Raw genomic sequence first — 14,745 nt, 5'->3', positions numbered from 1 at the left:
AAAATATATGATACCTTGAATATGAAAAACTGGAAAGAAAGAGAGCAGGTACACCAACTTGACGTAGGGAAACAAGTACAATACAAAGTAGACGGTACACAGGGGAGGGGGACAGAAACAGCAAATGCAGGCATTAAAAGAAGGTGAAGTTCGATAGCCAAATATTACCAGTTCCAAGGACGACAGAAGTGCTAAACCTGTAGAAATAACATGAATGAATGGGAATACAAAAGTGCACAAGAACAAGTGATGAAAATCGCTGTGAACATACACATATACGATAAATCAAACAACCTATGTAGGCAAAAAAACAGGCAAAGTTCGTTGGCCAAAATTGCCAATTTCAGAGCCCACATAAGTGTCAGGAAAACAGTACAAAAGTACACTGGAATTGATGAATATCACTGTGCACGTAGCAACAAAATATAAAAGCAAACAACGAAAACTACATGCTGTAGTTTAAAAACAAATTCATGTCAAAAACTGAAGGCAAGTTCAAGGCATTCTCATACAATAATTATGCTTACTTCACGCGTTTCAGCTGTTCTCTTTCACCCGGGGGGCCACTGGTCATTGACAAGGGGGTATCATGCGTGGCCAAAAAATCACGTAAAAAGGGTCTTTTTTCACGATGAGGCACTGTACGTACGTATCGTGAATAGGGTGTCAAAAACATGGAAATTAGAGAAAAAGGGTATCTTTTTCACAACAGATTTACGTATGTAGGGTCCGCCCAGACTCCAGTCCTTCATAAGTTTCATGTCCTTCATGTTTATCCCTAGACTTGACTGTGTAGTTCTATGTTTAGTCTCTTCTATGTACGATCTTTTTAAATTTTTAGATTTTTCGTTTTTTCTTCTAAAATGATAATATGCAATCATTATGAAAGTTCCCAATACATTTGGACGCGAAAAACATTGGGAATTTGCAAAGAAACAACATCATAAACTTCACCTCTATCACTCGAAACATATCGCACTATTTGGATCAGGACAGCGAGTGCGGCCTCAGAGTTAGTCTCCTACGCGGCCAGTTTGGTTACGCTCCCTCCACATGTGGAGGGAGCGTAACTAAGCTAGATTTGTACGAGACTACGGTTTGCGGTTGTGGCCGACATAAAGTCATAATCTAAAAAAATTATGACTTTATGTCGGACCAACAGAATCGTCCCGTTTTACTACAAATAGGACGAATTTGACAGTTTGCTCATAGATTTAAGTTATAACATGTGTAAGTATTACAAACATGCCAAAAAATCGGTTTTGAAAAAAATAAAGGTAAATTCTGAAAAAAGATCGTACATTATGACTTTAAGTCCATAAAGATTGCCGATGCCGACTTCGCCCAGCTAGCTGGCCCTGTTAATATTTTTCCATTAACCCATTCAATGCTACACAACCCTACAACATTCAATGGTGATGTACACATGCAGTACAATGTACATTGTACATGCACAGCACGTGTATACTCTGATTTTAAGAGTTTCAATTCTCCTTTATAAAGTCCAAAGTTTCTCATTTCATTTTAAAATATTTTTACTATTATTTGAATTTTCTATCTTGTAGGGCCTATTATGGATAAAAATAAAGATTTTCAAGCTAATTTTCACGTTGTATACAATTATTTAACCACAAATATCTACGGTAGAGGATTGATTGATTTGACCTGTGACCTATTATCCACAAAATAAATAAATAAAAACATGCATGTTATTATCGTCAAAAGCATCATATTTTTGTTAGAATTTTGTCACAATAAGTGATCTTGATTTTATTTAAAAACAAATTTTAAACTTTTGAATAAATTGTGAAAACATCAAATGAATATTAAAAGGTAAGATGGATATGGTGCAGTATTAAAATACGTTTTTGGATTGGTATCAAATTCTGCAGTCATACACGAATCCTGCAAGTCTTGGCTGAACTGATTGAGCACCATGCATCTCAGTCGCTATTTACCAACTTATTTTCATCCTAATACTTTATTCAACTTATGAAACTGTTATTCATCCGATTCCTTCCAGAAGTAGGCCTTGATTGTTGTCATTTTAAGCTGTTAAAATAAATTATTAATATTATGCACTTTTCATCTTTTCGCAATAAGGCCTAGGTCATAAAAAAACGACTATTTTATGATTTTTGTCTCACTTTGAAACATGATTTGTAGGTCTATAATAATATTTGGAGGATGGAGAATAAATTGTCGAAACTATAATAGGGCCTACAAAAATGATATAAAAACATTTCTTCAATTCTTTTTCTCTATTTTCTTTTCTTCATTGTTGTTTTTTCTTTTCATTTAATTCCCTCTTAGGCTCTCTGATACGATAAATCAGCTTAAAATAATGTAACGTTTATTTTGTAATTTTAAAATAGCTCATATTCTGCCCTGGTAGCAGAGCCATTCTGAGTTACTATTAAAGAAATCAATGAAAATGGAGCTTCAAGTAGTATTACTTGCTTAGGGTGTCGAAAATATATGTTTTACTTGCTAAGGGGTAAAAAAACGCCAATACTTGTTTAGGGTAGGATATTACACTTGTTATACTTATTTAGGGGTGTATTTTCAGTCGTTGCACATACTTGTTTAGGGTGCTTTTTGAAACTCCATGGCCACGCATGATACCCCTTGTCAATGACCAGTGGCCCCCGGGCTCTTTCATTATAGAAATATGTTTTTGTTTATCTTTTAGATCATGATAATATACTACCATGGCCACTGCTTTCCCAATAGACACCATTGGATTCAAAAACATAAAATTCCATGAGAAACTTGGGGAAGGAGCATTTGGGTCAGTCCACCGTGTGACTTTCAGTGGGTTTTTAAGTAATCAGTTTAATGGATACAAACAAGCTGCTGCCAAAACTGTTTTCAAGCTAGAAGAAAGGGAAATTCAAGTCATGAGTCAACTTCACCACAATAACATTGTCAAGTTGGTTGGGTTTTCAGAAGCAGGACCAATTCATGTTATTTTGATGGAGTATGCCCCAAATGGTTCACTGCATGATTATCTATCTGATCCTTCTAAGCCTCTGACTAATGAATTGAAAAGAAAATGGATCAAGGAATCAGCGCTAGCCATCCAGTACCTCCACAGACATGACTTTCTGCACAGGGACATCAAGGGGTCTAATTGTATTCTCTTTGAGGACAATTTGTTAAAGATTGCAGATTTTGGACTTGCCCGCAAAATAGATCACTCCCAGACAACATCCAGCCAAAAAGGAACCAATCGATATATGGCACCAGAAATTCACAGAGGGAATGAACACGGAAGAGCTGTATACTCAAAGCCAGCTGATATCTACGCATATGGGATGCTCACTTTAGAGATCTGTACAAGAAATGAGCCTTTTGAAGGGACAGAGTGGCAAACTGTCGTCTTTGAAGTGGGCAGCGGTAGATTGAAGCCTTCAGTACCAGCAACTTGCCCAAAAGAGCTTGCAGATGTCATGCAGCAGTGCTGGAATTATGATCCCAAACAACGACCTACTATTGGATCAATAGTGCAAGGTATTCTATACTATAAAATACATATTTCATGTGTCACCACTATTCAGTAATTTGCTCATCCGGAGGATCATAAAAAAAATCATCAAAATTCAGATTTTGACACCTTTTGTTAGTGTCATAGATGTGCTAACATAGCCTATAGTGTATTGAACACAAAATAAGACATTTTAGTAGAACTCTTATCTGTAATTTCTATACTTCAGTAAAATTATAGTTATACATGTGTTTGAATAGGGCTTTAAGGGTAGACGAGGTATTGTTGGTCGAAGCAACCTGAAAATCGATTTTCATTATCTAGATCAATATATTATTGAAAAATAACACATTGATGTTTTGCAAAAGTTCATTCTACAAATCGTATACTTTGCAAACTTGCTTAATTTATTGTTGTTAATGAGTTATGTACGTTTTACAAAAGTGTTGTTGTTTCAGCCCTCTTTACAACGTAACTCAAGAACCGCAGCACCTATAAAAGTATATCTGTGATATTTTAATTCTTCTACACATTCGCTATGAATTGAGCAATGCAGTTTTTGCCAAAGCTCACTACCATTCGTAAGATGCTGTGAACTACCAAATCACAACAGTTTAAGATAATTAATAACCTTAACTTTGTCAATATTGCTGTTTTCCTTGGTTTTTTGGTTAATGTTTTGTACATGAAGTTAACGTCACATAGCTAGTTGTTAATACATCGAAAATGTGACTAGAGATTTACAATTTGATGACATTCAAAATAATTTAGTATTGAAGAATTTCAACAAATTACAGAACTTTCATTTGTTGACATATTAGCAATATTGTTAACAATGTTGAAAATCATGTTCATAAGCGTAACATCCTCTATACATCTATTTATTAATGTTCATAAACGTATAACAATTTGATACATCTATGTCTTAATGCTCATAAACGTAACATCCTCGATACATGTATTTATTAATGTTCATAAACGTCCTTGATACATCTATTTCTATTTCAATGCTATTTAACTCCGTGTTCTGACAATAAATTTGACCCGAATAACATTTGTAAGAGGTAGAAACCTATCAGGCGGTGAGTGGCATGATAGATATACTCGGTTAATTTTGTGGGGTTTTAGCTTGTATTTATATTAATTATTAACATAGGCCTATTTGTTTGTGATATTTCAAGCGTTTTAAAATTTCAAAATAATCCCATTCAATTACACGGTTAACGATGGAAATTTACTGAATTTAGAGAATGCACTGCGACCACCACCTGAAACCTATCAATATAGTATTATTAACTAATCCCATAACTGTTCAAAATATTTAACATGTTTTAATGTCAACAACAGTCCTCACTTAACAGACATTAATTCTCAATCGGCAAGATCCATAAGTGCTAAAAGTAAATATATTTTCTCTTATCGCTTGCCTAAGTTTCCCCATTTAAGGGGTGGGGTATGAACGTTTGGACAGTATTTATTGTGGGACATTAGAGCACATTAGGCATGCTGAATTGCATTCTGAATACGAAGAATGTCCTTTTGATATAAAATAATTTTGATTTTTTTTTGAAATTCGCAAATGATGATTTTTACTTAAAGTGTATGTAGGTAGGATGAAAAAGCCGACGATCAATTGAAAATTTTGACCTTTCGTATTGAAGATACGGATCTTTTTCCCAAAACACAAAAAATTAGGTCATTTTGGGAAAAAATCCATATCTTCAATATGAAAGGTCAAAATTTTTCAATTGATCGGCTTTTCCTCCCAGCTACATACACTTTCAGAATATGTCATTAGATTTATAAAATTTACTTCGAGGACTGTTATATATCAAAAAATATATGAAAAATATCAAATTTTAATAATTTGTCATAAAATTTGTATTACATCGTGTTTTTCAAAAAATGAAAATTATTTGATATCAGAAAGACATTGTTCGTATTAGGAATGCAATTCGATATGTCTGATGTGCTCTCATGTCCCACAAAAAATACTATCGAAACGCTCATTCCAGATCCCTTAAGTACTCTCTTTAATTTACTCAAGGTTGTGTTTGTATAAATGAATTCAGTTATATAAACACAGCCTCATGAAAAGGACATGTTGACATAAATTAATTGACTGTGTGGTTATAGTATCATTAACAGAACAGATTCTATACGCTATAGCAGAACAACAAGCACATACGGGCAAGTATTTTGCCAGTATCAATAAAACTATAATGAGGCTATTAATGTAGCACAACTGTACGTACAATCTGGCAATATCGCTAAATCTTAAAGAAATGAAAAATATCTGTTGCAATTTTCGGATTTGCATAAAAGTAATTCTAGTTCATCCAAGTTGTAAAACAATTATTTCTTTTAATACAAACACATTACTTGGTAAGACAACTTTATAGCACTGTTTGAATATCAACATGAAGTAGTAATGACAAATTTAAATGTACACTATCGCCTCTGTAGTTTCCTGATTACATAGACAGCACGATTATTTTATTTTTATTCTGCAACGCTGTGAGGAAATAAGTAGGCCAAAACCCATCGCAATAAGGTCGAAAAACGCTTCGTGTTTTTCGCCCAAAAATATCTACTCTGCTGGTCGTTTCAACGATCTGTTAATATAATACCATAAGATGTCAAAATATACTGGTAACGGCAGGCGGACCTTTAAAGTAGGATATTTGGTTACCTATTAATTTGATCATAAAGTGTAACTTCGTAATGTAATGTAATGTAATGTAATGTAATGTAATGTAATGTAATACAATTTTGGTAAAGGTTGGGCAAAAGGAAATCAATAATACGTAAAAAATAATATAGGCTATAGGTCTATATATTATATAAATAAAGCTAGGTCTATATTTTTTTCTTATGCATAGGCTTACTGTCCATTTAAAAGGGCACAATAGGCCTAAGAAAAATATTTTATAAAAGGGTGATATCAAACGACCTTTTAAAAATCTTATTAACTACATGTAGTATCATATAACATATTTATCATAAATTAGTTTCTTATTTTACTGATTACAATGAAATTATTTCAATAGTATATTAAGGTAAAAAATAAATATCACATGAAGGCAATGTTTGTATAAAAGGTCACATCTGACTTACTTCGCATGCAAATGACTTTAAAACGAGAATGATAAGTGGATCGAACCCAGTTACATGCCTAAAATGGGATATTTGAGTAATATTATTCTAAATGTGATATATAAGGGTCCGCTAATATTTAAGTCCATAATTAAAGGCCTATTCAGTGATCCCATAGCTGCAGTGAATGTGTAAAAAATTAACATTATTTGTAAATTGCATAAGAGTGAAGGATACCAGTCATTAAAATTGTCATAGGTAGGCCTACTAAGTATTTTTGCTATGCAAAACAACGAGAAACGGCAGCATTAACAAAGTTCAAATTCAATTCAATTTGAAATTACAGATTCATGTAAAATGTCTCATTTTGTTTGTTGGCTGAACCACTTTTCAATTTTTGAAGAACTTTGTATTGAGTCAAACTATTTAATTGTAACCTATACATCAGCTCGTAATCGGCGGGCCTTATAACATCACGGATTAATATCAAAATTTTATTTTGAGAATTTTCTTGTGACAAAATCTTGTATGGACTATACCCCTTAAGGCTCGGTAAATTTTGGTGTGTGTGTGTGGGGGGTATCCTAGCAAACTTAGGACATTATTATTCTTAATCAAACAAGATGGGGTAATAACAGTTTTATTGATAACTTTATCATGTAAATGTTGAAGAAGCAGCTTTTTATGTGAATAAGCCAAATTGGTGCTTTATTTTCCATGTTAACACCAACTGCCTTTAATACTACCCAATCCATCGACAAATTATGTTTCATTGTTAGTTATTCATTTTAAAGTAATGGTGAACATGAATAAATGTTTCTTTTTGCATGTTTCAATCAAATCTTTGAAATGTTGATTAAAACAATCCCTCCATTGTCACATGTATTGCCATTGTCATTTATTCATATCCAAAGAATAGTGACGAAATAAGATTGTAACTATTGTTTCCCAATGATGCAATTATCATATTGAAATGACATTGACACTATTATGTTTACCATTTATATCTTACATAGCCTTGCGCACCTGGTCACTGGAGAGAGAAATCAACCCCCATGCCTATTATGCTGAACGTATTGCCTGCAGTCCTCATAATGGAGATCTAGTAACCTGTGACAACAACAAGATTGACATTCTTGATAATGATGGGAAGTACAATATGTCATTTACACCAATGGAACAAGACTCTAACAAACCAATCCATGTTAATGATATTTGTGTATCACCACAAGGAGACATCTTAGTAGTAGGATATGAATCCAAATCCATACATGTGTTTGATAAGAAAGGCAAGTATCTTCACTGCTTCAACACCTTAACCCAAGGTGAAGATGAAAACACATATGTTAGCCTAGAGTGTATTGCAATAGATAGGGAAGATAATGTATTGGTGGGTGATGAGGCAAGGGATATCATAACAATCCATACATATCCTGATGGTAGGGTGGTCAAGAAGATCAAATGCTCAATTGGTTATGATTATCCAAGTATGGTTGTCAATAGTAAGAATCAAATCCTGATTCATTCCCATACATCAGGTTCAGTATACAGTAGGGTAGTAGTAATAGATTACTCAGGTAATGAGGTGTTCAGCTTCACACCCAAGATAGATGAGGATGTGACAGGTAGGGAAGTATGGCCACATGGGATAGTGTGTGATGATGAGGATAACATATATGTTGCAATGAAGGTATCAGTACAAATAAAAAGCGGTCACATTCATGCATACAGCCCCACAGGTACATTCCTACAATGCATAGCCAAGGGATTGTACTTACCCTGTGGTTTGTCCGTGACACCTGCTGGCTCACTGGCGCTTGCTAATAGAATCACAATCCAAATCTACAGCCTCAAATGAGGTGCATCATGCCATTGATCCCCACATACATCATCCATGCCCATATCATTAACCTGGTGAACCCATATCTGTGTATTTTATATCTTCGATGGAAGTGGGAAGAAGAAGCCAATGTACTGTGAACACTGGCAAATAACCGGGCAAATAACCAGGGGGCTTCCAAAATGTGGCCCTTTTTCAGAAAAGTAATTTGCATGTCAAAAGTGAACCTTAAAGCCCAAATATGTGATTTGCTCCACGGTGGTCATGAGTGTTGCCTTCAATTTTTCTTAAATAAAATTTCAACTTTTTGCATGATTGTAATTTGTAATGCCCAATGGTGTTCTAAAATACCTAGCCTGAAGTGCTTTAATTACAGTAACATTTTTAGAAGTTTTAAGATAATAAAACTGGTGATCCTCGGTTGTATTCTCCAATTCACCCATTGAGCTCCACAGTTAAGGGAAGGGGTATGAACGTTTGGACAGTATTTATTTTGGGACATTAGAGCACATCAGACATATCGAATTGCATTCTGAATACGAAGAATGTCCTTCTGATATGAAATAATTTTGATTTTTTGAAATTCGCAAATTAATACACATTTTATGGCAAATAATTAAAATTGATATTTTTGATATTTAACAGTACTTGAAGTAAACTTTATTGTTTTATATTTAAAGTGTATGTAAGTGGGATGAAATGCCGACGATCAATTGAAAATTTTGACCTTTCGTATTGAAAATATGGATTTTTTTCCCAAAAAGACCAAAAAAAATTAGGTCTTTTTGGGAAAAAAATCCATATCTTCAATATGAAAGGTCAAAAATTTCAATTGACCTTCGGCTTTTCCTCCCTGCTACATACACTTTAAGAATATATCATTAGATTTATATAATTTACTTCGAGGACTGATATATATCACAAATTTGAAAAATATTAAATTTTTATAATTTGTCATAAAATTTGTATTATATTGTGATTTTCAAAAATGAAAATTATTTGATATCAGAAAGACATGCTTCGTATTCAGAATGCAATTCGATAGGTCTGAGGTGCTCTCATGTCCCACAAAAAATACTGTCGAAACGCAATAAACGCTCATTTTAGATCCCTTAAGCCTCCAAGGGCGAATTTCTCGACCGGTGGCTTAGCACTTGGCTTGTCTAGTCTCAAGGCTTAAGAGCTCTTAAGAGGTCGTAAGACCAGGCTTAACTGAAAATGCGCTTCCCGAAGCACGGCTACCATAGCCTCGAGGCTTCGTTAGCCTGTGGACCAGGCTTGTAGGATTAGCCCCAGGCTTTAGTCAAATTTGCATTTCTCGAAATCAGTCTTCTGTAGCCGTAGTCTACGCAAGCCTGTTAGACCAGGCTTACAGCGGCTTTTCTTGGCCCTGCCTCAGAGCAGGTCTTGGTCTATTTCAATTTACTAATCGTTGACATTGTAACGCAAAGTTTTTCTTTCATATTTTCTATCATAATGTTCCGGGGACACATTCCAAGCAGATCCCATAACTCCTCAGACGGTTAGACCCACCCGTGTGGCCCAGTGCGACGAGGGTGTTGACGCGCTTACAAACCCAAACAGCATGAACGATTAGTACAAGGAACTTATACGATGTCCTCATTCACAAACTGATACTATCTGTCCGAGCGGTCCGAATTTTGAGCCATACAAGTTTACGTGGTGAACTAATGAACGATGCCGGCCCCTCATTTATTATGTTTTCCCCCGCTTACCCCCACGCCCAAATGAAAATGTCTAGTTACGCCACTGTAAGTAATTGTTCGCTTTAGTTGAACATTTCAGCATTTTATTTTATAACTTTTGAGTTAGTTGATTTTTTTTAAATAGCTGTTGCTATCATAAGGCCTACACATTTCGAATGATGATTTTTTTGCAACGAGTAAATTCTAAAAAAATTCTTTCATCATCATCATCATCATAATCACCATCATCATCATCATCATGAAGACCTATATGATTCCACCTGTCCCTATCCAAGCCTTTAGTTTGGTACTCGTATCTGACCTTTTCATACGTATTACAATATTATTTTGGAGTGCCTATATTATACCAGGTTGGACATCAATTTAATACAATAGAAGGACAAAATTGGTAAAGATATAGTAAATATTTGACACGAAACAATAATGCATGCAGTATTAAAACTGAATTTACGGATAAGATGCATATAACATTGCAATATACCTTCTACTATAAATAATTATAAATTGTACCAACAGATAATTTCATGTGAGCTCTGAGAAGACTACTGAAAATATCAGCTGTAGATAGCACGTTGGTTGTCAAATAATGTTTGGTTATGTTTTTAATGTTTTACTTTTGACAAACATTTGAATGATTTGTTTGAAGTGTCAAACTTATTTTTGCTTTACTTTTTAGGGGAATCACAGATTCCTTTCCATTAGGCTTACAGTTTTACCCTTTGGGATGAAAAAATCACGAGTAAAAAGCATAGACCTATCATTCATACAAGTTGGACTAATAAAAAGTCAAGTGGAAATAAAATAATACATAAAAGACACAATATTCTTGCATCAAGTTCTGTACGGTATAAGCCCAAGCACAAGACCGCGGGTCCAGGCTAGTCTTTGCGCTGGGAACATTGCGATAATGAGACGGCAACCTTGTTATTACGGTAAACCGTGAGGACCACAGCTTATGCACATCTACCTCCAACAGCCTATACAATTAAGTCGCTGGTAGAAAGGGACGAGCTTGTCAAGCGTTAAGCCTGCAAGGCCACTAAGCTTAGGTTGAATTTGCGTTGAAGAAATCCGGCTAAAGTTAAGACTCGAGCTTCGAGAGCGGGCTAGGCTTTATAGCCTCAAGGCCACCTTAAGACTACGGCTTACTAAGACTCCTGTCGGGAAACTCGCCCTAAGTGTTTTTATTTTTTTCATTGTACCTCAATAACAAAATCATACATTATGGCTTTAAGTGGGTGATAACTATGTGAATTTGTCCAGAAATATATATTTTACAAAGGACTTTTTGGTAGATTGGCGATGTCTCTCCCTCATCCTGTGTGAACAGTATATACCATTTGATTTTAGGTCATTTATGCATATTATATGTAAGATTACGCCACTGGTCAAAATCAAAAATTATTTACTGACCTGACATTTTCAACAATCTTGGACGATGTCCATCTTCAGAGTGATGTTTATCAATCCAACTTCTGTCACCAATAGAGGGTGCACTTGCACCCAGAAGAGGATTGTATATATGTGACTACGATAATGTGGGGATCGCTTTGAAACAAGACAAAGTAGCCCAAATAAAAGGACTTTACTCTCCAAAGAAAACAACAGGTCAGTGCATAATCCAAATCAAGGATTACGTACCATGCCGTTCAACAGAATCATGTTATCAATTTTGTTTCTTGTCATTGTGTTTGTATATATTATAATCATGTTAATCAAGTTATCAGTTGGAAAGATCCCCAAGTCCTTGCGAAGGAATGAAATGAGCCTGCCATATTCGAGAATCGATCTTGATTAGGAAGAGAGCTCTGAACACTATAAACAGGGACGAGGGGACATGTTATCTTCATCACGTATACGATCCTTTTCTGTGTGCTAGAATAAGAATAACAATATATCAACTCGATTGTACGTTTTGACAATTTTATTTTATATATTGATTGATAGCTATTGATAATATTATGTATATAAATTTGGGCTTAAAACTTTTTACAAAAAACTTTTTTTGAATTTTGAGAGACTGAAAAGTTCTATTATAAAAAGGTATTTTCACTAATCATGCTTATTTTAGTAATGAAGCCACATTTGTCAATCTGCTTTAGTTCAGATTTTTGTGCAACATTTTTAGACAAAGTAGTGTTAAATTTATCTACACACTATGATATTGATTGGGTTGTGATTTTCAACCCAATGCCTAATGTGTTCATTTCATTTGAAATTCATACTCCTGTATATGGAAGATATTTCCAGAATCTTCCACAGGGGTAGTGTGGATTTTAAATGGAATAGCCCATTATGTCTCGATTTCACTCGCTTTCCACAATTGGATGAAATCTTGTCATCTGGATCATGTAATCGGAGACTAGTAAATCAACACTATAGGTATTTTAAACAATTCCTTGCTAAGCTGGAATTTACATGTTGTGTCCATGTAGCGTACATGGCTGGAAAAATGTATATTTCAAGGGAAGCTAAGCCAAATTTCACATTTTTTATAATCTAAGGCACATGCATGCAATCTTCTGGACCGTGTTATACACAGGTGTGTTTATCAAGGAGTTACAGGCTGAGTATTCTATCTTGGCTAAGAATGATATAAAATGCCTATATTCTCAAATGTAATGCATTACTTTATTTTTAATTCTGAAAGTTTACAGTATCATTCATACCTGGATTTCTAATTGTGACGTGTCATGTCAAAAGGAGACACTTTTGGGCAGGATCGTAAATGGAGAAATAACCAAAAATCTGACCGGGGTGATTTTTTTACAATTAGGGTTTGTTGCGAATTTGTGATGTTATTAGTGTTAAAAATATTGTGCGATAGTTTCAGACCGGAATATAACTGGCGTCTTGCATTTTTGAGACATTTTTCAAGGTAATTCCTACTCTCAGCATTGTCAATAATATTTTTAAAGGCCGATATCTTAATTTCCAATTTTATAATACCATAACTTACGAACTCAATATCTTCGCTTAGAAATGCCCGATTTCATTGGGGAAAACAGCGTTGTGGAGCAAAATATCTCTGTATTTAAGATAATGTAAAAACCTCAGAATTGATAACCTGCCCAAAAGTGTCTCCTTTTGACATGACACGTCACAATTATTGTTATATAGGAGATACAAATACAATTGAATACATGAATACAAAAGCCACCTAAGTCCATGCGAAGTTATTTTGAGAGAAAAACCCGTGTATCATTTTAATTCCTTCAGTTAGATTTACCAGGTCAATATGGTAAGTTTTACGTGCAAATGAGTGGATTAACCTGTATTAGGTATGACGATTAGCATTTCAGGGACTTCGTGGGGTTCATTTTAAATTTTGGACTTAGGTGTTTTTTTGAATCATATACAAAGACAACAATGTTAGAATGAGATTACCACTAGTAAGATAATACAAAATAAAGCACACAGGTATGTATAATGTTGATAAGCATTCTGCCATGTAATATAAACCACACACTTTCCTTTATTAAACCCATTTTTTGTTCAAAAGTCATTCTCTAGCAATGAATGTGTTACAAGTGGACTTTTATACATACTGGATTTCAATCAATGTGTTACAAGACTCAAATCATGGAATTGGGTGATTCTTTCATACATGCTATTTTTCACATGCCCAATAGACACAGAGAATGAATTTGAGTTGTTCTTTCATGCATATGACAGGCCTATGTATAGCAACAATTTCCCATGCTTAACTCAATTTGGCCAAAGTATGGACTTAGGTGGCTTTTGTATTCATATATTCAATTGTATATATTAATTGAAACCAATAAAACATAAAACAATTGATTGTAAACCTGCATAATTAGCTCAATAAAAGCCTCATAAAGTGAGAATTGTGATAATTTTCTTCTGTATGACTTCATTCATGTGTACAGGTGTGAATACACTAACAACTATTGTGTTATAATTCAGGATGTCAAAATTCTGAAAAATAACATAATTTTCTGCATTTCGAAAAAATGAGAATCGGTATATTTCAAGATTAAAGGCCGAAAAAAGTTGTTTGGTTGTCGTTTGACCCTGCTATGGAAGACAAGATCGGTCTGATTATTTTTAAAGGTCATACATGTATCCAAAACATGTATGGACCTAATTACTAGCTTATAAATAAAGACTGAACTGGGATGTTTTATTAGGCGATAGAAACAAATTAGTTCGATCTTTTGATCGACCATCGATGCTTGGTCGATCCTTATAATTTATGAAATCAATTCATTGACCACTATTATTGTGATACAAATATTTGCCTGTATTCATATTGAAAAGTATAAATTTAGATTTAATTCTGATTATTTAGTTGTTATTTCATTAATAACAAGCATCGAAGCAGCATTTCTGGTGCCTTACTGTATTACTTCCTTCATGTTTTGAAACAATTTAGAAATGAAACATTTTGCAAGATGGCAAAATTTCTGAAAGAAAAAAAATCTGGAAAAGGGTTGGTCCGTCGAGCGCAACCAAACAATGTTTTTTGGCCCAAATGTCAGTTGGGTTTACGGAAAATAAACAAATTTGTTCGGAAGAGGGACTTTGATCAATGAGGTTCCAATAAAACACATTGTATAGTAGGAAGCTATTTA

The sequence above is a fragment of the Amphiura filiformis genome, chromosome 2 (assembly GCF_039555335.1).
Source record: "Amphiura filiformis chromosome 2, Afil_fr2py, whole genome shotgun sequence".
Classification (NCBI taxonomy): domain Eukaryota; kingdom Metazoa; phylum Echinodermata; class Ophiuroidea; order Amphilepidida; family Amphiuridae; genus Amphiura; species Amphiura filiformis.
This window is presented reverse-complemented; position numbering follows the sequence as displayed.